Source organism: Peromyscus maniculatus, chromosome 1, assembly GCF_049852395.1.
Source record: "Peromyscus maniculatus bairdii isolate BWxNUB_F1_BW_parent chromosome 1, HU_Pman_BW_mat_3.1, whole genome shotgun sequence".
Classification (NCBI taxonomy): domain Eukaryota; kingdom Metazoa; phylum Chordata; class Mammalia; order Rodentia; family Cricetidae; genus Peromyscus; species Peromyscus maniculatus.
The window spans coordinates 102,654,890-102,678,988 of NC_134852.1; the positions used below are offsets into that span (position 1 = coordinate 102,654,890).

Below are 24,099 nucleotides of genomic sequence, written 5' to 3' on the forward strand. Positions count from 1 at the left end.
CATAGAGAAGCAATAAGGTCATTTATATTAGGACTACAACTGTTTGTCTTACAATGCCTTTCTGAATATATACATATTTATTTAATTTGATTCTAAAATTTCTTTTGCCCTCAAACTACTAGCCTTTTACCAGAAATAAAATAGACTTATTTTTGTTTTTCTGCTTTCAGCAAAAGGCAGGGGGGGGGGAACTTCCTGCAAATGCTAGAAATATGAATAAAATGCACCTGTAGACACTATCATAATCACAGAGCAGAGATTATTCCTAAATATGCACTGAAAGAAAAAGCTGTGTTGCAGGGGGGGTGGATTTTCAGTTTCAGCATTTTTAATACAATTGAGAAGTGAATATTGATCATGAATAAAACGTTATGATCTAAGAGATGTAGAGAGAGTTTTAATCTCGATAATAGTTTTTCTTAAGTACTTCCAAGAATGCCATATATCACTAATTTTTAGCAGTATGGTTATGTATTCATGGCCAAGCATATGGCTTTTTGATTCATTGGTACAGAATTAGAAGCTTTACTTAGAAAGGCAGAATCTCAGATCATGTTTTATCAATTAGTTCAGCTTTAAATGGAATCTGGTGCTGGGAAATGTAGGCAAATTTTAAAATTAATGTAGACCCCAAACTGAATAAGGAGTCTTGACAATTGTGATGATTCTCTGTACTCATCGATAAAACATTGGTTTAATATTCTTCAACCTGTAACTATATGTAAGATGCGTTAACTTCTTCCAAGAAGACAAAGCTTACTAAACACAATATACCTTATAATTTTTGCACAGAGAAACTGAATTTGGTTTATCGTCCAAATCTTTTTTTTCCAAGAGGTAATACTCTTTTAGTACCATAAATGATAACTTTCCAAACCCAAATCTTTAATACTACCCTGCAATAACAACATAACAAAAATATTAATAAATGTTCCAGCCAAGGGAAACTTCTTTCTTTCTTTCTTGTTAACCAAGTCAGCTTCCTGCTTGCCTGAAATTTATAACCAGTTAATACTTTAAGGGATTGAACCAGACCCTGCACTGATAATTATGGGGCCAGTGACACATGAGAAGGCAATAAATTGAAGCGGACCCAATCTCCTTTACTCCTTAGCATATACATTTCTAGGCATTTTCTTGTCACTCACGTGTACTTTATTATTGGCTAGAATAGTGGGCCTCAAAGTCGGAGTTATTATCCCATATCGTTTAAGCTTTTCAATGTTATGACAGTCTTTCCTCACCAGAATTTTCCTTTCTACTCTTTCTTATCTCTGACAGGCAAAAGTCCTATGTTAGACTGATTGGTCTGTCTTACCCTTTTCAGACCATCCAAGTAGATGATGAGGAATAACTTCAACTTTTTTAAAAATAACTTTAACTTTCTAATTCACACACACACACACACACACACACACACACACACACACACAAACTTAAAATGTTCATGTAAATATCCCTAATACTTAACTATTTGTCTATCTGATATATGTGAATGCTATATCATGCACCTATTTTCATATATAAATATAGAATATTCATGTATAAATGTATGCAGCTTTATATACATGGAAATTAACATTCTCTGTCATTCTTAGCTTATCATTGGGAAAAAATATTAGCTTACTTTCCAAAGAATGCTTCATTCTCTTCACTTGAAATGTTTTTTTCTTTTATTTCCCTTATCACTTAGCAAATGAAATATGCTGAAATATAAACATATGCATGTCCATGTCTTGATTCATTCATATGTAAATTTGTAGCACTTAACCAATATTTTAATTATATAGATATGTCTCATCACTCAGAGTCTGTGTACTATCACAAATACAAGAATGTGCATGTCTGTACATGCAAATGTCTGTTAAATCTAAGTTTGTTTTGAGAGTTTTCTAACACTATTTTACCCTTAATTTCACTAATAGGTTGTAAAATGTTCTAATACCAAGAATGGCTGCTATTGACACTAAAAGTAATCTTTGTAAAGCAAAAAGCAAAATGGTTGTGCACATTTTAGAATAGCCCAGTGACCCACCTGTGGTTTAGAAGAGGCCTGAAGAATCTTAGTTTGGGATCTGAGAACTTGTTCTTACAGATATTTATTTACTGTATTGCATGGAATCAGCAGTGTGATTTCTGGCTGCTATAATTGAAGGCTATAGTAATTATTTGACTTCCTCTCAAGGCTCTTTGCCAAACTCCCATCATTTGGTGCGCTGAGAACTAACAGAACTCTGTCATTATGTTGCTCCTTAGTTGTTCTAAAAAGTAGCTCTATCTCTTCTTGAGTAAGTTTTCATTCCATTTGAATCTGTATAGTTACTATAACTGTGATAAGGGGTAATAAAAATGGGAAATTGTAGCATCCAGATGTGAGTTATGTAATGTGTCTACAATATTAGGGTTGGCCTTGGAAGGAAACATACCTATCACTCTTTATGTGGCTTTCCTTCCTACTTCAGGATGAAATAGGGAGTCAGAACAGAACCATGGAAGCTTGGTGATCACAGTCATATATATTTGTTCTTCATTCCTTCATCATTCATTGCTTATTCAACTACAATATATTGAGTGCCTATGATATAGCACCCTGTCACACCCTGTCAATATTATAGAAAACAAAGTAGACTACTGCTGCTCTAGAGCCCATATCCTATCGCAGTCTATGCATTTGGCTATTAGATCATGACCTAAAGTTTCCAAGGAATGTGGTAGTTCCCATGGTATGCATTCTACAGAGGGTCTTCAGAAGAGTAAGAGGGCAAAATGCTTTTTAGAAAAGATGGTGCTTCTTTTTGTCACTAGAGTTTCCATTTTGTTAAACGGTGATTCAAAATAGTGCCTACTTCCTTGGGCGATGGTGAGGAATGATTAGCATTGTGCATATAAATCACTTCTTACAGTGTTTCCACCTAGCAAAATCTGAATGAATATTGTGAATGTGAAAATAACACTACAATCAATGCAGCTTTTATAACAGTATTTTGCCTTATTTCATTTTCTTTACTTACTAGGAAGATAATGTACACATTGGTAACCGATCTATAGAGGTGGTATTACTTGGACTAAGTTGGATTGAATCTTAACAAAAGTAAATATGCTTACTAAGTTGGTAAAAAGAAGTAAACCTTTTGAATTAATTTTTTTCTTTGAAAATTACCCTTGTTTCCCATTGTCCTCTAACCCTGATCCTTTCCACAAATCACTTCTCAACATTCATATTGTTTGTTGTTGTTTTATGATCCACCAAGTTAAACTGAGGCTAACTGGGTGAACATGGTACTCCATTGGAACACCAGCAGGTATACAGCCGAAGACAATGACTCCCACTTTCCCCGCATCTTACAGTAGCCAATAGATCAAAAGAAAGAAATAGGACCCCATGAGTTCCTCACCCATCCCTATTGACTGTTAATAGGCTTGTCTTTTAAAGGTCTATTGTAGGTAACCAAAACTTTTTGAGAAATATAAATAGAAAAGAATTCATACAGCATCCTTGTGCCTATGTTGAACCGCACATAGATTTGCCCACCCAGAACCCTGGGCCTGGCAGGGCAGGTTTGTCAGCACAGGAAAATGGGGTGAGGTATGGGTCCAGGGACTAGTTAATTTCTGGTGGGCCTGGATAATTACCCCTGAGTACGTGTTCTGCCACTTTCTGTATATTGAGCCTCGGGACCAATGACCACTTCTAGACCTAAATTTCTGAAGTCTTGTTGTTTTTCTTGCTAAGACTCAAAATTTCCTTCAGTTCTGTCTCAGCTAGGTTTCTACTGCTGTGATAACATACCATGACAAAAAGCAACTTGGGGAGGAAAGGGTTTATTTCATCTTACAGCTTATAGTCCATCATGAAGGGAAGTCCAGGCTGGAGGCAGGAACTGGAGCAGAGGCCATGGGAGAATGCTTCTCAATGGGGTTTGCTTTCGTATATTCCCCAGGATCACTTGCTCAGGGATGTCATCACCCACAGTGGGTTGGACACTCCCATGTCAATCATTAATCAAGAAAATGTCCCAAGGACTTCTGATAGGCTGATCTTATGAAGGCACTTTTTCAACTGAGGTTCCCTCCCCTCTCTCAAGTGATTCCAGTTTGTGTCAAGCTCACGAAAGAAAAGAAAAAGAAAAATAACTAGCCAGGCAAGTACTACTATCCACTCACTTTGTAAACTGGTATCCATAAGTTAATGAAAGGCATTCTGGAAAGAGTTTACACTTCAGTTCCAGACAATCTTCAAATTGGACTTACAAGCTCTATGTGATCTCCTTTGCTTAATGGCCATAAGTCTCGATTTTTCTCTTCTGTAAAATGCCAGATGAGCAATCATGTTGCAGAGAAATGAAATAAGAATTGAATACAACTTCTCTAAATACCCCAGCATGGCACCTGAAGCCTAATTGTTCAGCACGTGGTATTTATTACTACCCGTGATATCAAACTTTTATGTTTTCTTAACCTGAAGTACTTACTACCTTCCTGCATTATGCCTTTAATTAGAATTTTTATGGCTCCCCTTTAATGATGAAGGTTAAGCTAGGCAATTGTCCAGAAACTTTTGGCATAGGTCTGTACCACTGACGTGACATTTTGTCCTTCATGTTCTCAGAAATTTAAAACTGTGCAAACAGAGAGAAAGAAAGACAGAAAGACAGAGATAATGAGAGATGGGGGAGGAGAGGAGGAGAGATCTAATAGGATTATAATGATGAAGATTCATTCTGTATATTCAAAGTTAAGAAAAATTAGATTTTTCAAATACTTCCTTTCGGGGGGCTGCATTTGAAGTATTTAGTCAAGCTCTGTCAATCTAGATGTCCCTCAACAATCCTCTGATAGTAACTAAAAAATGAGCAGTTTGCAACAACATTGAATGGACTTTTTAATCCAAAAAGTAAGACTTCCTGACACTGAATATCAGCTTCAGCTTATGCCATATCAGAAAATCTCAAAGCTTCTTATAGCTCTTTGCCTTCTTTGAACGATCCCTCTACTTACGAAAGGGAATGAGGCTTTTTTTTTTTTTTTAATTTCTGGGAAACACCAGGCACTCTGGGGAAAGGAAATACAAGTCAAGGAAGAATTAAAGTTCCTGTGGCAGGCTTGAAGCCACTCAACACCCCTGCTACCCACATCACTGGGTGCTGACATCAGCAGAGCTCTCTTTACAGAGCAGAACAAGGAGAAACTCAGCACAGAGGGCAGGATGGAGAAGAGCAAAAGTTTCATGGGATCTCCCGAGTACTCCTGATTCTGGGTGGATAAGACACTGAAGTAGAGCCGGGCGGTGGTGGCACACGCCTTTAATCCCAGCACTTGGGAGTCAGAGGCAGATGGATCTCTGTGAGTTCGAGGCCAACCTGGACTATGGAGTGAGTTTCAGGAAAGGCACAAAACTACACAGAGAAACCCTGTCTTAAAAAAACAAAAAGACACTGAAGTAGGAGCCTTACTGTACTTATACTTAGTCTTCCCTTTAACACTGACAAAGCCCTACTCTAGTCCCTATATGAAGCAGCTGAGAGTAACTTGGACACAGTCACATTACCGAAAAGAGTGGAACTGTTTTCAACTACATGTGTGTTTAGCTCACAAATCCTTCCTACTCTATCTGACAGGAGCACTTGTTGTCAGCCCTGGAAGGCATACTGCAACCACTGACCTTCACCACACACACTATAGAACTCAATAAATGCCCAATTTACCAAACATCTCCATAAAGGTTTAGAGTAATGCACATAGTTAGGAGGACTTGCTTCCAATTGTAGAAGCCTCATTTCTTTTCTTTTGCATTATTTCTTTGTCTCAGGAATCCTTAGTGATGTCTTTGCAGACCCTTGCCCTGACACATCAGGGTGAAGGAAAGTGCTAATTTGAAGTGTTGAAAGCTATGACCATCAATACCACAATGAGATACTCACCCTAACCTCATTGATTTGTGCTATTCGCAAGTTGTGTTAGGTCTACAATGTGTATAGTAAGGAGTGGCGAGCAACCTGTCAAAATGTAAAAGCAATGTCTGTGGTGATGTTTTTGGTCCCCACACACTATCTCCCATTGCCCAGTATTTGTGAATCTCACACATTCGTTCTATCTGTCTATACCTGAAAGATAGAGAGCCAAAGGCTGATACCCAAATGTCTCCACGGTCTACTTTATTCTTCCTTGTGTTTTTTGATTTGTTGCTGTCAATCATTTGGTGTTCTTCACTGTGATTATACTGCATTCCAGTCCTTTAAATTTTCAACTGCATCTAGATGCTCTATGATGATGTCAGAACTTCATGACCACCTAACAGATTCTCAAAATGAGAGAATGAAGCCTAGAAATGTTAAGAGACTTGCTCAAGGTCATTTAGTTTGTAGCAGACTTAGTTTGGCCTGGGCTCCTAACTCAGAATTGAATTATCTTTTTACTGTTCCAAGACACTCTCCTTCTCAGCCCTGTGCACTCATCTTCATGGGGATTTCTGCCAGAAAAGTTATTAGGCATGCAAGGCATTGGGAATTGAACAAAAACTATTAATACACAAACCTAATTTTTTACTTAGAAATAAGACCAGCAGTCCTGAAAAATAGAAGAACCACTAGAAAACATTATTTATTGTACTAGTTTTTATTTGTTTGTTTAGTTTGGTTAGGTTTTCTGGAATATAGTTTTGCTGGCCTAGAACACATGACAGACTGCTTGTATCATATTCCTGAGTAATGAGATTATAGGCATGTACCACCAGTTCTGGCTTAGGAAACGTTTCATATGCAAGAGGTGCTTTGTGTTGACAATTATTGGGATGTTAGACTGGCATTTAGAAATAGGAAACCAGGGATGCTAGATGCACTAAAGTATGCAGAGCAGTCCTGTGCAGCAATAAATACCACCAGGCCCTTCATTCTGTACATTGATACAGATTATCCAAATAATAATTACCTAAACCTAAAATAAAGCTTAGTTTTGTGAACAAATGCAAAATGTTCTTGAAAATGTTTATTTGTCATTGAATCTTCTAGAAGGACAGACCCTGTGTATATCAAGGGACCTTTGTACTTAATCCTATTGTATTTATCAAGAGTTGTTCACCATTTTGGAAGACTCTAGATGTATGTTGATCCTATTTCAGGTAGTAGCATCCTTAATACACTCCTCAGTATTGATCTTGACTTGTAGGCTTCATCAGCTGGTGTGTAACTGAACAGATTTGAGCCTTCTTCAAGTAAATCTAGATCCATCTTTAGTTTATTTCACTTTTATGTTCATTTTATTAGCTGGCAGGTAATAAAATCATAAATACGTGCATTTGGGATGTGCAATGTGATCTTTAAATGTGTGTGTACATTGTGGTGTGGGCTGGAAGCTCATTAGTATAACCATCATTCCTTTCTTTCTGGGAAGAACATTTAAAAGTATCTCTTTTAGATATCTTGAAATATGCTGCACAGTGTCATTAACTAGAGTTACCAGTGCTCAAGGAAGTAAAATGTGACCAAGGGGTACGTAATTAATTGTTTTTAATTAGGAGGAACATGGAATTCAGAAGTTCATCAAATTTCATTAACAAAAATTTTAAAATACTTCATTCCAGTAAAAGATATATGGTGTAATATTTCATTGATGCCTCTTATTTTAAATATTTCTGTTTTTTCTTTCCTCATAATCATTTTTTATCATCATCACCATCACCATCATTTTAAGCATACATTTCTGCACCCAGCAAATAGCTCATATACTTTTTGCTCTGTAGATCAGGGAATCAAACCCAGAGCCTCACGCATGTAGACAACTGTGCCATCTCTGAACTTATTTCTTCTGCTCATTTGAATGTTACTCTGGTTTGACTGCAGGTGTCATCTGCACTTAACTGCCCTATCACCCCTGAAGGTGTTAGATTTATTCATATATAACTATTTATTTTTATTAATGTGTGTGGACAGGGAGAGTTCCTTGGAGTCCAGAAGAATTTTGGACACTTTAGAGTTAGAGTTGCAGGTGACTGTGAGCCACCTGACATGGGTATTGAGAGGTAAATGTGGATCCTTTGGAAAAGCAGCAGGTGCTCTTAACTGCAAAGCCACCTCTCCAGGTTTATATTTGTTCCATTTCTATCTATCAGTGCCCATTTTAAACCAAGGAATTGAATTTTGAAGTACTACAAATCAGAGGTATTGCCTTTATAGAATAGGGAATTTTATGCATGGATAGATAGAAAACAAATAAATTAAAACAAGCAAACATAAATACATACATACATGCATGCATACATGCATACATACATACATACATACATACATGCATATAGAATGAGTGATAGCCAGTTAGGAAACTGCTCCTCTGGCATGTCCTTATATATTTTAATTAATTTTAACTGAACATAAAATCATTAAAGCTATCCACTTTATGGGTACAATAGTCTGTTAATGCATGTATATATGACATTATGGCCAATTCCAGGTTAACATATATCTCCTTAACTATTCATGTGAAACATTTTTTAAATCCTGAGACAAAGTTTAAAAATAGGACCTGTTTGTTTGCAAGAATATGACATTTTTACTTTTTCTACCTTAATTATCTCCAATTTTCTGTTAGATCTACACATCAAATTATTTCCTTTAATATTTCATCACACATCTGTTATTATTTATTTCTCACACTAATTCACAAATAGAATTCCTTCTATGTCTGCTTTTACATATTTCTGTGCTTTTTGAGGAAATGGCATCTTGTTATTCCATTTAAATCCATATTTATCCATTATAAGAACATGTAAGCATTTGGCTCATTTAATACATCATCTAATATAATTGAGTCTTCCTGCTGAAAAAGCAGTCCTTTAAATGGTGGCCTTTCTTTTTATTTCTCCTTTTTACTTCAGCTGTTGCACTTTGCAAAAATTTGCATATAGGTACCTATATTATCTACAACCGTCATTTCACATGAAGATATGAAGGAATTATATTTATTATGTAATGGAAACATTAGCCCCTATAAGAACAGGACCACTGGTTCAGATATTCAAAACTGTTGAGTGTGTTTAAATTACGCTTCAAATAGTTCAGAAGTCAGCAAAGTGAAGCCTGCAGATCAAGGCCAGTCTGCTCACTGTCTTTGTATAGACTATGAATTAAGAAATATATATATATATATATATATATATATATATATTAATAGCTAAAGACATCAAAGGAATATTGTATCAAACATGACAGCTATATGAAATCACTTTGTGTTATCTGTAAATTAATTTTATTCAATCACTCAGGCGTAGCTCTTCAGGTGTTGTAACAGCAGAGTTCAACAGTTGCAACAACGACCCTAAACCCTTCAAGTACTTAAATAATAGTGACCTAACTCTTCACAGAAAACCCCTAACTTCTGCCTGGGCCAGCTCATTTCCATTTTCTGCTGGTGTATGGTCCCCTTCTGCCTAACCAAATCTATCCATTTTTAAGGTATGGTTCGATCCTATCTTCCTCTTCAATCCTTTTAGCTCTCAAAATTTCTTAATGTGGAATCCTGTATTACTAGAGTGTTACCTTATCCTGTGGCTAGTTGGTTCTCTACTTACAAAATGTGAGATTTCTCATATTCCCTAGTTGTATAATTATACCTTTGCAACAATTCTTCTAATAACATTATAGTGAATACATCTCTCTATATACTATTTGTAGCTATATTGTCTACCTATATATAAGCATATTCACATTAATGTGTGTTTTGTTTTGTCTTGAGTCAGATTCTTTTCTGTTCTATGGTGCTTTTCAAATATTGGAATAACTATTTAAAAATCAGTTTCAGCTATCCAATTAGACTGTACAGTCTCAGTAAAAAAGGTAGAATACTGTACTTTGAAAGCACAATCATAAAAGCAAACTTATTTGACTTAATATTGTTGAATGTAGGAGTCAGACCTCTGCAAGATTGAGATAATGTCACAAAAAATTATCTTATATTTAGTTTTTTTTTAGATTTTGATGTAGATTCTCTAATGACTTTTCTCCATAATTTTTGTGGCTAAATATAAATGCTCAGAGAACTATAATTAGCATCACCACATTGAAAACCCATGAATGAACACATCCTCATACTTTATCATGACAGCTGGTGGTTTCATTAGTGGTGGACATCAATTACAGTAGCCTTAATGTAGATATGTTATAGTTACTTGTCCATGACTTAATTATTCACCAGACCCCATTTTATTTGTCTGTTGGTTGTGTTTGCATAGTGACCTGTCATTTCTTTTGATCTATTTTACTTATTTTCTATTACACTAGTTCATGTCCTTAATTGAAGTGCTTTTTGTATTCAGCTTCCAATTTCACTTAACTTACCAAGTAAAAATTAAAACTAAGCGAATACTGATATAGTTTTAGCTTAAAAAAGACATTTTACTACTTTAAAATAAATTTATTTTCCACTGTTAGAGAAAAAACACATACTGATAGTAAATATATTATGAGCTAAAGATAGTAAATCTCAACATCATCTGTATTTCACCTAAAGTTTACAATTATTAACATTTTATCTTCATAATCCTCTCTCTCTCTCTCTCTCTCTCTCTCTCTCTCTCTCTCTCTCTCTCTCTCTCTCTCTCTCTCTCTCTCTGTGTGTGTCTGTGTGTCTAACATCAAAGTGTCTGTCTTCTTGAGTCCCTTTCCACTTTCTTTCTTGAGATGGGATCTCTCTTTGAATCTGGAGTTCACTGTTTTGGGTAGACTGCCTGGTCAGAGGGCTCCAGGGATCAGTCTGTTTAGAGGCACACTGTCACATCTGAGTTGTCACATGTGTGCTCGGGATCTGAACTCAGGTCCTTTTTTTTTTTTTTTTTCCGAGACAGGGTTTCTCTGCGTAGCTTTGCGCCTTTCCTGGAGCTCACTTGGTAGCCCAGGCTGGCCTTGAACTCACAGTGATCCGCCTGGCTCTGCCTCCGAGTGCTGGGATTAAAGGGGTGCGCCGCCACCGCCCGGCTGAATTCAGGTTCTTATGCTTGCCCTGTGAGCACTTTACCAGCTGAGTCCTCTCCCAGCCCCGCTTTATAGTCTGCAAACATATCTCCAGTGAAGAACACATTGTTTTCATTTACCTGATCACAAATGTAGATAAACATAGTCATATTTGTATTGATCAAATGAGTTAATAATATTAAATTGTATATTTTTTTCCTTTTATTGAAAATAGATTTTTTTCTCATGTAATATATCCTGATTACAGTTTCTCCTTCCTCTGCTCCTCTCACTTTCTTCCCATCTCCCCTCCAATCCAGATCTACACCATTTCTGTCTCTCATTAGAAAGCAAATAGGCTTCTAAAGGATAATAATAAACTATAATACAAAAAAATCCCCAAAACTAACACATTGGAATAGGACAAAAACAAATAAACACAAATAAAAGAACTCAAGAAAAGGTATAAGAAACAGACCCACGAGTTAGCACACTTAATCCAATAACAACTAGAAGCCAAAATGTATATGAAAGTGACTGATAGGTTAAGAAGAGAGAAGAAATTATATGTTTTTATTAAAATCATATTGTCAACATTTTCCCATGTTGTAAATTATTTTTATTAGTATATGTTTTAATAACTACCAAAATTCTTTACCTACGGAAGAATTTGTTTTTAATTTTACTATGAAAATCACTGAAGTAATCACTTGGGTATAGGGGACTTTGACCACATTTCTCATGGTGGATGAGTTTTCAGAAAGGGGTCACTGAGTGAAAAGCTGTGAAATTTTTTAAGGTTCATATTATTTATGTAGTCCTTCTATCAATATTTATTTAACAATTAATTATTAAACTATCCCACATCCCAAAGCACTATGGTAATCAATGGAAAATGAGAGACTGATTCTTGCCCCACAGAGCTTAGAATTAATTGTTAAATTACTTTGCAGGAGATGTGCATCCTTATAACCCTGCCATCAGGGAGTATCTGAGCATGTCTTTCCTCTACATTTGTACACATTTGGCTATTTGACCTTTGTAAAACTCCTTATGAAACTGGTGAAATAAAAAGTTCATGCCATTGGTAATTTAATTTGGTTTTTATTGTTAATTAGGATGAGCACTTTCTGTACCATTGTAGATAATTATAGTACTCTGCATAGCCCTTTCTAATAGCTCAGTAGTACACAGGTGGCAGTTAATATATGCCTTGTTGGTCAGTTGAATAGATGAGCAGAATAATGCATGATGGATGGTTATATATACCAGAGAGTAGTTTCTGTTTAAGAATCCTAATGAGAGAAATTTCCACCTATTTCAAATATATATGAAGGTAGGTGATACTTCACTACACTCATAGCTGACTCGTGCTTTCCTGTCGCTGTTCTTCATTCCTTGAGCCTGTACTCTGGAAGAAAAGGAGCTAAACATTCTTTTTTTCAACATGAGGTAGGTGAGTAAGTTTGTATGAGTGACAGATGCAATGGTAATTAGTATAACAGGCAGGGGTAGACAGGCTGTTTCTCTAAGTCTCGAGAGTTTACTGAGGAGTCCAGCATAGACGTTAAATTGATAGCAGGAAAACTAGAGGATGTAGCTATGGAGAAAGCCATCCTGAAAGTTCCCCCCTTTACTATAGTTACCTATGGATAAAAGTTGAGTGAAAGTTATATAGATATATATGAGGAATATGGGGCGGGAGTACAGAAATTCTGTCCCTGAACTTCAGAATAATTAAATTATAGAATGATGATATGAAATTTTAGTCCTTAAAAACATACTATTCTTCATTGTTGGTATGAATATTTAGAAAAGAAGAAAATTATGGGCCCTGAAAATCTCAGAATTCTCTTTATCAAAATGCCCTCTAGCTGTTTAAAAGAATAAAGAAAGAAAGGAAGGAAGAATGAAGAATGAAAGGAAGGAAAGAAGGAAGGAAGGAAGGAAGGAAGGAAGGAAGGAAGGAAGGAAGGAAGGAAGGAAGGAAGGAAGGAAGGAAGGAAAGAAGGAAGGAAGGAAGGAAAGAAGGAAGGAAGGAAGGGGGAAGGTAGGCAAGCAAGCAACAACTGCATTTTGGAGACAGTTTGGCCTCTAGAACAGGAAGAATGTATGGACATATTAAGAGTTAAATAGGTTGAGAAATGAGCACAGATTGAGACACAAGATTCTCTTTAACTTGTGACAGTACCTCTCTAACTAGGAGTTCCTAGTAGAGTAGTAATTATTGTTTTCCAATAATTAAGTAGAATAACAGTTGACATTATGACCACAGCTCTCTTTATACATGTCACCTTGGGCTTCCAGCTTACCGTCATAACTCCCCTTGCTCACCTGCCCTGCAGTCAAACCTGTCCTGCAATAGTCCTGGTTTAGCAAGGCTGAAATTGGGACTTAACCTCAGCTCTAGCTGAAAACCCCAATAATTAGTCACTATTAATTAACACAGAATTAAATTTCAGAGCATCTTAAAGATTTCCAATTTTGCTTTTCTACTCTCAGTGTGTCTATTCAAAGTAGCTAGTACCACTTGGTTTCCTTTGATGCTTTGGGAATGTTGTTGTTACTAAATTTATCACTCATGTATTTTCTCTCATTTAATATTCAGCTCCATTCATATTACTCAGCGGTTTAAAAAAATTATTGAAAATAGCACTTCCTTTTAAGTGCAATCTAATATGTGGACAAGGCAAGCACGCCTGGAAATGTTGGTGACTGGTCCATGAAAAAGTGAAAACAGAAGCCCTTGTTTCTTTTTTATTAAAGAATTCTTTGCCAGAGCCCTTCATCTCTACTAGAGTTAGGTAGAGTTCCTGAGATATTTAAAAGTGTGAAATTGCACTGTTTTTTATGATAATTATAATCATGGAAAGCAGGTTGTGAAATACTTTTTCACAAGGTGGGTGTGGACTCCTTAACAGAACACGGTGAGCTGTCTTGGGTTTGGCCTATGCATGGGTTCAGGCCTCTCTCCAGCCTCCCTTTGTTGTGCTCTGATCATGACCAGTCACTCATTGTTCCCCAATTCCCTGGGGCCTCCATGCAGCCTTCTGCTCTTCCCTTCCTCTGTCTATAATGACACTCTCCCTCCCTGTGCTTGATTTAATCACACTCACCATTAAAGGATGTCTCTCATTGTGTCTTTTTTTCTTTCTCTGTGATGCCAGTGAATGTTGTACAGATGCCTGCTTTTCAGTTAGCACTGTGATTACTCACATGCCTGCTTCATCCATCACACTGCAAGCTTTGTGAGATCACCATGCTGTACTTACTTCTGGATTCTGAATGTTAAGACCAAATCTGACAATTTACAAATTGTGGAAAATACTATATTTTCAAAAATTTGTCAGGAGGGAATAGTGCTGTCTTAGACAAAGCCAGCTAGAGAATTACTTCTTTAGGGTGTATGATAATTAGTCCCCAAAATGCACAGTGTGTCCTTCTAAAAGCCCAGATAATCATTCTAACATTTTTAGGAGAATCAAGATTTAAGATTTAAGAAATCAAGAACTTGACTCAGACTCACTAAAATATATATTATTTTTCAGTCTGTAAAAATCAAGTATTTCAGTGAAAAATATGATCATCACTCAATAGTATGAAAATAGAAACACCCATACTCAAAAACATCAGTGTTCATTTGTTTATTCATTACTATATATTTTTTCCTCATGGGTACAGGAAACCCCCATCCTAGCAACTTGACAATATAGCAATAAGTACAATATGTAACCTAATGGGGAAATAAAATTAACAAATAATATTTCTTTAGATAGGGATGCACTACTAAATATCCAGTAAGACAATATGATGTGCTAAATTGATAGGGAAGTGCTTCTTTAAATAGATGTTGAAGGGAGGGAAGGAATTAATAGGGAGGAAACAATTCAGTTGACAGCTGGGAATGAAAGTGTGAAGGAAGAAGCCTTGTGGTGATCCTTAGATGATATCACAAATAAGAGAAAGAAGGGTAGGTATCAGGGGACCTAGCACTGAATAAGTGTGGAATATTCTTGCAATTCAAGAAAGCTGGTATGGAGAAAAGAAAGTATACAGGTGAAAGGAAGGGATGGAAGCTGGATGTTTAGGTAAGTTTGAGACATGTATACTTTAGAGGTCATGAGGATACTTTGTTCAGATTAAACTGACAACCACCTTTATGTAAAGACACACCATAACCTAATGAACACAGTGATGTTGAGTTGTTAGGAGACTAATTGAAATGCTGTTCAATAAGTCTTCCATGATAAAAATAATGATATCCAGGCTCAGGTGGCAGAAGCAGTGAGCTGTGTGGATTAAGGATATATTTTCTATGCAGAGCGATGGATCAAATTGTGTAGATTTCAAAGACAGAGTATGACAAGTAGATGATGGCCCACCAGAGTTATGAAGCTGACCCTTCCCTCCTGCTTCAACTCTACCCTTAACCCTTCCTCCTGATATTTTTATGAAGAAGCTATTTGGAATATCTCATTTAAATGCATTGGGGGTGACCACTACAAATGTAATATGGTAATTCCCAGGGAGATGGTTTGAGTAGGGCACTAAGAAGAAAATAATCAGTTGGTCCTACAGAAAGTTATTGTAATATTTTTATAGCATGCAATTCCTGTTCTTTCTCCCTAATTTTTTGAGTTCAGCTATGAAATCGTAAGTGCATCTCCAGCATGCTGCCCACTAGATTCATCAGAAATTTCTCCAACTCTGAAAGAGAGGTAGGGTGAGAAATGGAGTCCATTTCAAATTAACCCTGTCATCTTCTAAAGGTTAAAGTTCAAGTGGAGTGCTGTGGGCCTAATTGTCACTGTTCAGTTTCATCTTTTAGCGGTTGATATTGGTTATATTGTTTATGAGGTTCCAAAAAGGTTCAAATAAAACTTTTTTTTTCTACCTTTAAACTTTGCGTTAATTTCAAGGTAACAACAATAAGCAAGTCATATCTTCAGGACCCAACTTCAGCCAGGAGTCACCAATAGTTCCTTTGTACATGCTGGAGTAATAGACTGAACAGATGTAGAAACTGGAAGGTCTGAAATTGTCCTCTCATCATGAAATGCCTGTAGCCAGTGTGGCAGCAGCTTACCATGAATGTTCATTATCCCATCATGACTGTGACATAGAACCACATGATGACAATGGCATTGGCAGAGTAAATAAATCGTTCCCTAAAAAGTTCCTTGTTTCTGAACGCTTTGTAAACTGTATGTATCAAGGGCCCTGTTTAATTCATAGCTCAGCAGAAATCACTTCCTGGCAGACTGTGTTAAGTAACCCGACTCTTGGAATTGAGAGTCATGGTCAGATTTATGGTTCAGAGGAGAATGAGTAGGATCGGTCAGTGGAAAGATACAGACTGAAAATTAGAAGAACTGGGCTCTCATAGCTGTGCTACTGTAGCCTTTGAATCACCCTAGGCATGTTGCAGAATCATAGTGTCTGCAGCCAACCATAAAATGAGGAAGTTAGACCAGATGAAAACGTGATTCATGTTTCACTCTGTCATCTTACAATGATTCATGGTGATTCTCTGAACCATGGAAAAAAAAGTGAGGAGTCTACAGCAAAGCCACTTTGAATAGAATGTGGGGAAACATTAGTAATGGATGAATGAGGAAGAAAAATAGGTATCCCATATTTCTTCATAATTTTATAGCCTGGGATTTTGATGATGGTGAGTGCTTTATGTAATTGATTTATATTATAATTATTTAATCTCTATGCTCAGTTAGGCATTTCTCATATACAGCTATCTTAATTTAGGTTGAACTCTATAACCAAAAATGTCAGTCATCTTATCCCCATTTATAGATGATACTGGCTTTTGGAAGTAAAATAATGTTCTAATTTATAATCATAGCAAGGGCTAGATTTGTGTTTGTACCAAGGGCTCTGATCCCAAAGGAGCACCCTTTCCACTGTTCTTTCCATATTCTTTTTAAATTTTGTTTTGTTTTGTTTTTTTCGAGATAAGGTTTCTCTGTGTAGTTTTGTGCCTTTCCTGGAACTCACTGTGTAGTCCAGGCTGGCCTCGAACTCACAGAGATCCACCTGGCTCTGCCTCCTGAGTGCTGGGATTAAAGGCATGCCCAACCACTGCTGGGCTTAAAATTTATTTTATGATGATAATGATGATGTGTGTGATGCCTATGTATGGGTGTAGTGCCTGTGAGTCTAGGTGTCCATGGAAACCAGAAGGCATCAGAGTCTCTGTGAGCCTCCTGGTGTGAGTTGCTGGAAACTAATCTCAGGGCCTCTGAAAGAGCAGTACACACACTTAACTGCAGAGTCATTTTCCCAGCCCCTGTCCAATACAAAGTCTATAGAGCTTGCATACGTTGATGTTAAGTTTACTTATGCATGGATAATAAGTATGAAGTGATCATATTTTAAATTTATTGGAATTCTCACAGTGTTCAGAAATGCATTGATATATTTCTGTAATTGTGGCTTTAAGGAGAGGATGGAATGATATAGTGTTCACAGTAACCTAAAGCTTTTCTCAAAGTACTGTGGTGCCTTTTGTTTGTTTGTTTGTTTTGTTTTGTAAAGCATGATCTTGTAACAGGAGTAAATGTATCAGATTCTAGAATTAAAAACATCTTTTTAGTTCCTTTCAAATCTGGAATATAATTGAAGATCATTTAAACATAGATAATCTCCCCTGGGCCTTGTGTCCAGTGTAGCGAATGCTGTTGTTCTACCCTAAAGCTGGGTCCATCATCCTCGAAACTCAACAGAGAACATCCAATGTGTCCTTAGTCCTTTATTGCCACATTGAACAGGGTGGTTTTGTGTTCCTAAATTTCATCTAATTTCTACAATGGATAATGAGATATAAAAGCTAGTTCATTGCTTCTCCTCAATAATAATTTTAAGACATATGCCTATACTCCTTGATATATTAAAAGCTAAGTACTTATTCAGTAGGAGGAACCTTAGTCAGAATATGGGCAGTGACACCTATGATGGCAGTGATAGCTTCTAGGCCTGTCTGTATACTATAGGACATACCTTCTGCCAGGTTACAGGGATGCATAAGTAGCTGAATCATGGGAAATATTGTCTACCCTGGAGTCTGATGCTTCAGCCTGCTGCAAAAGTATGATCCCATGCATATCCTCTTTCTGGTAGTGACCAGGATGCAAGCTGGGAGGAGAAATTGCATTAAATAAGAAGCCTATGTCATCTTTTTCTTCTTTCTTTCTTTCCGGTAGAACATCTAACATGATTGGTGAAATCTGGCTAGGCTTTTAGACAATGTCTTTTAAATTAGGTGTGATTGTTTCTGATGAGGACTAGATTGTCCACATAATCATCTCTTCATCTCAGCAGCAGCTGAGCTTCTTTTACAACCCCCCTCCTGTTGGAGCTCATTACAGCAACTTTTCCCACATCCGGGGCCCTGTGAGACTTCCACACTATGATTTCACAGTAAGCTATGATGACCTTTCTCTGCTGTCTCTTCCATTGAATTGAAGGAAATGTGGATATCAAGAGGAAATCTATTGCTGAATCTCCTTGCAGAGATCTTGCTGTGGACTATTCCAATGGTCTTAGACTGGTTTTTTGCAACAAATGGAGCATGAAAGACATCTACCCTAAAAACCATTGTCATGTGTTTAATTTCCTGTCCCTCTACAAAATGCTTGACCATGTTACAGTTTGAAATACTTCAGTGACCCCACCCTGTTTATACAATATAGTTCAAATTTCTTAGAGTGATGGAGAAGTCCCTATACACCCACACTGACCTGCTTGAAAATCAGTTCCTTTCAACGCCTTCATAATCACTTTACCCATAGAAACTTGCCATTTTTTCAATCCACTATGTTCTTATAAACATTCATTCTCTATCAAGTATCATGAGGCACAATAAATAAAATATTTTTATCTTAGTATCAAAAACAGACATGATTTAGAAGTCATATTCTGAAAAAGGGTTTGAAAACAAGATGCACTACTGATAATAAATGTAGCCTGAAAGAACCAGCTGCCAAATAGGCTTTTTAGCACTTCACAGGCATCTCTAATCTCCCAATCAAGTTGTGAGCTTTTCCTGCACAGAACCTTTGGCTCTCCCTTGTTAAGATCATCTCACATTGGCCTCCAGAAGGGCCCTTGGCTCCTAGAAGAAGAAGTAAATTGATCATTCTCATTTCCTTCTTTCTAGCTTTTGCAGTATTCTGTTCCCTTCCCATAAAGACAAGGAAACAGGGCAACAGCATAGCATTTGAGAAGTCCTTCACTTGCATCCCTAGATATGAGGAATGATCTGTCATATCCTGGACCATCCTTTTCTCGTTGTCTTCTCTCTTAATTCATGCCAGCCCTGTGTATTCAGCCAGAGTGACATTTCTTACAGCCCAAACCTTTAATATTAGTCTACTCATTCCCCATGTTTAGATTCCCAAATAATCCAGCCATAGAATTTCTTGCAATAATCTACATTTAGTCCAGCATGGCAGAGAATGATGTTCATTTGGTCGAACAGTAAGACTGTGAAGCTACTCAGAAACAAGGGCAATATGAATCTTCACTGATACCTAAGACAGTTTGGTGACAAGCATGTCTAGTCCACATCTCATGGGCTTCATGTGTCCCAGAAGAGCTATGAATACAGGTCAACAAGTTCAAAAATGACAATGTCATATTGCAACGTCAAAGAGTTAGACATCCCTGGTACAACCTTGTGGGTATTGAACAAACAGAAAGAATATTTTCTACAATGGTTAAATAAAAGAAATTGAGAGAATGTAACTTTTTTTTTAATAATGGTCTACTAGGAACCAGGAACTTGGATAAAAATGTATCCAATTTAGTATGTGAGCCAATATAATGTATAAAACAGCCCTGTGAGAATAAAACCATCAGTCCATGGTACAGATGAAGAAATCAGTTCACAGAATCTTTGTCTAATTAGATAACTATTTGTATAGCTTGTATCCAATAGCAAATTGGCCTACTGTTCTTACACAAGCTGTTGTATCTCTCTGATTTGAGAGTCATTTATAAAGTTGAATAATATTTGCTTTCCAGAATATATATGAAAATAGAGATAAATGCCCTATGAAGAATTTGGAGGGAAGTTAGAGTGCAGATTAGCTGTCAGTCATATATTTAATCATCACTCTACTGGCAATGTTACTTTTTGATTCTTTGACCCTACTCAAGTTTCATATTTAAAATATTTTTGAGAATATCAAACATGAGTACCTTGTACATACATAATTTCTACCCCTCCATCTCCCTCATAACTCTTCCTGTCTCCAACTCCTTCTCAATTTTATGACCTCTCCTTCTATATTTATTATCATTATATGTATAAGTATGTATATAATTATATATCCACTTAGTGTCCATATGTACATACATTTAGGTATAACTTCTTAGAATTATTTAACTTCTCAGGGGACTTGTGCCTTGAGAAAATTGATTCTCCCTCTCTCCACAGTGATTTACTCTCTATAGCTCTGCATTTATGGGTGAGGCCTTGTGAAATTTCCCCCATTGACATTGGCGGTTTAACTGGCCTTGCCATTATGCAGGTTTAAGCAGCCATATTGTTGAGATGTCATGGTTCAGCAACTCTGCCTTGTCTATAAGACACTAGTAGCTGATGTTCTCATCCTGTGGTTCTCTCATCTTCCGTCTCTCTTCCATGATGTTCTCGGGGCCTTAGGTATAAGGGTGGCATTGTAGACGTGCCTTTGAGGGTTAGGCACCTCACTCATTTAAGACATAACCCTTTGCATGGTGTGTTTCTAAATTGACTTCTTTCATTTCATATATCTGAATTCACCCTACTATCCTTCAATCATTTTAGAGAATGTTCAGTAATCTTTAATAAATTTTCCTTTTCTCTAGACTATTCAGAATAATTCGTGAGACAGCATAAGATCCTTTGATTCTTTAGTGTACTATGAGGAATAATAAAACAATAGTAACTAGCCTGCCAAATGTTATGTTCCATACTAGTATGTGCTATGCATAAATATTTTTTTCTAGAATTTTTCTTGAAATATATGGGCTTCTTCCCCAATTCTAGATGAAAAAGCAATGCTGTACAAAGAGTTTAAGCTATTTTCTGTTTCCATGGCAACACAGAGTAAATGGTAGCATTAAAATTCAAAGCACGGCTGACTCATTTTGAAACCATACTTTTTAAATTATTGTACTACTAAAGTCTAATTCCTGATATCTAGGAGATAAGTGTTGTCCTTGGAAATAGAAAAAATGATTTTAGTTCATATCTACAAATAACAAGCTTTAAATTCCTAAATATATTTATCAATAGGTCTACTCCATTCTTTTCTCACTAAATGGCCTTGTGCCTACATCATGAGATCCATTTATTAAAGATACAGTACACAAGGGACTGTACATGGTGGTACTTGGTGGATGTTAATAAATGCTGAACTCGTTTCCTTACAAAAATATAATAAATATTCCAAAGCTTTTTACAATTCATATTTGAGCCTCAGAAGATACCTGTGATGATGGGTTATTGTCTCCACTTTATATTAGAAAAAATAAAGGCTCAGAAAAGTCACAAGGCTATATCTTACTATATTCAAACTACCAATAGCAAAGCATGGATTACACATTTCTCATTTCTCCTCATTACACCATGCATGCCTGTATCCTTACTTTTATCATGCTGATGATACCTGACAAGAAGCAGATTCATGGGGAAAAGTAACAAAAGTTTGTTTTGGCTCAAGGTTTGTGGGTACAGTTCATTACGATTCAGAGGTCATGGCTGTTAGTTATTTAGCTGCGTTGTGTTCTTACCCTACAAGGAAGTGTCACGAAACACGACAGAATCCGCTTATAAGAGTTTATTAGAGATAAAGGGATAGAGAGTGCACAGGCCTGTGGGAGAGACACGTGCATGGAGAAGAGGAAGAGGAGAGAAGAGAGAACCGGGAATATGGCGCTCCGCTTTAAAAACCGGCTGGGGGCGTGGCCAGGTCACGTCACTACTCCACGCATGTGCGTAGATCACATGGTCACGTTGCGCGCTTACGTAGCCATGTGATGTCACGGATTCTGGTCACGCGAGATGCCTTGGCCGGAACTTGCTAGGCGGAGGTGTCCGGCCTGACCGGAATTGGCTAGGCGGAAGTGTCCACCTGGTAAATGCGACCGTCGGGGGGGGGGGGTGTTGTGAACCCTTCAATGGCAGCAGGAGGGGCTCCCAGTGATGGTGATTGGGGGCTTGCTCACATTTGGCTAGAATAGGAAACAGAGAAAGTGTGAGCATTCACGTGGCTCTCTCTTCTTTTCCCTTTGATTAATCCCAGTACCTCTGCCCATGGGATGGTGCTGCCCACATTCAGGGATGTCTTTCTTCCCTGCATTAATCCTTTTTGGAAATGTCTTCATAGAAACACCCCAAAGTGTGTTTTCCTAGCCATTTCTTAACTCAATTACATTGACAAACAAAGATCCACTTAGAATACATAAAGTCAGAATGGCTATGAAATATAAGGAACCTCTATGTTAGAAAACATTTTCATCCCTCCCCTGAGAGGCAAGTTTGTAGAAAGAGCTCTATCTGGAATTATGATGATATTCCATTAGGAGGCTCATTCCCTTTGCTCAGTGAAGGCCATGATCAGAGTTGACATCTAGTCCTATTTGTTTGTTTTGCAACTGTGGGTACTCAAGCTTTACTGAGGATTAATTTACAATAGATGAAAAGCCACACTGGGTATTATTGCAGTGAGTAGACAGTTGTTGGGAATAATCTTGCTAATTGGCCCTGTTAATGAAAACCAGGAAGTCTCTTACAAGAACACACTTATAAAATAGAGGTCTCCCTGCCCCTTTCTGAAGAGAAACAAAGGAGTAGATGTGAGTGGGGTGTAGGGGAGGTGTGTGGGGAGGATAGAAGGAGAGGAGGAAGGGGATGTAAAATAAATAAATGTTATGAATTTATGTGTTATGAATCTGGTTTCCATGCTTTGCAGCCTGGCCATCCAGAATATTATGTAGCCTTTCTGTTTGTGATCATCTAACAGTCACCTAAAATATCTAATATATAAACTAGAAGTAGAGGTGGTTATGAGGATCCACTTATCCTGCAGTATAAGCTTAGAGTATTAGAACTTTAGTTTCTACCCTTGGAGTAAGTGAGTATAGCCTGGGTATACATCCTCTGTATTTGATTAGTATTCCTGTTTTGCCTTCTGCATCAGGCTTCAGGGTTTGGAACATGATTTTAAAAGGCTGGCTGTGTGGGAGGCAAGAATTCTACCACTGAACCACCAATGCTTTATTAGCTATAAAGTAAAGGATAACAATGCTATAATCCACAGACCCAGAGAGGCTAGGTTATAAGCAGGGCCCAAAGAGTGACACGTGAACCTTTCTGGGAAGAGGAAATAGAAGAGATCCCTTGAGTGGACTGGGGGTGGGTGGGGATGGGAACTTGAGGGATCAGATTAGGAGGTGGATGGAGGGGGAGAGTACTGGAAATGGGGGAGCATTTCATGGTCAAATAGAAATCTGATGTAAAGGAAACTCCCACAAATCTCCAGGACGACCCCAGCTAAGACTTCTAGTAATAGTGGATAAGTAGCCTAAACTGGTCATCTCTTGTGATCAGATTGGTGGCCACCCCAATTGTCATCAGTGAGCCTTTATCTAATAACCGATGGAAACAGATGCAGACCCACAGCCAAACATTATGCCAAGCTCAGGGAATCCAGCTGAAGTGGTGAAGAAGGATTGTAGGAGCTAGAGGAGTCAAGGACATCATGAGAAAACCCATAGAAACAACTAACCTGACTCATAGGATCTCACAGTCTGAACCAACAACCAGGGAGCCTGCCTGTGACCAACCTAGGTCCTCTACATATACGAAACAGTGTGTAGCTTGATTTACTTGTGGGACTCATAACAATGGGAAAGGGCCTGTCCCTAATGCTTTGGCTGACTCTTGGGAACCTATTCTTCATATTGGATTGCCTTGCCCAGCTTTAATAAAGGGAAGGTGCTTAGTCTTACTGCAACTTGATATGCCACATTTCGTTGATACCAATGAGAGGCCTGCCCCTTTCTGAACAAAACAGTGGAGGAGTGGAGGGGGACAGCAGAGTGGAGATGGGAAGAGGGAAAGTGAGGAGAGGAGGGAGGAGAAAATTCAGTTGGA

At 37.5% G+C, this 24,099-nt stretch overlaps 1 protein-coding gene across 20 annotated transcripts in view; it reads left to right on the forward strand.

Annotated features, from left to right (window-relative positions):
- Positions 1-24,099, forward strand: part of Dlg2 (discs large MAGUK scaffold protein 2) — a 1,859,766-nt gene that overhangs the window by 1,125,426 nt on the left and 710,241 nt on the right. The window lies entirely within an intron of this gene.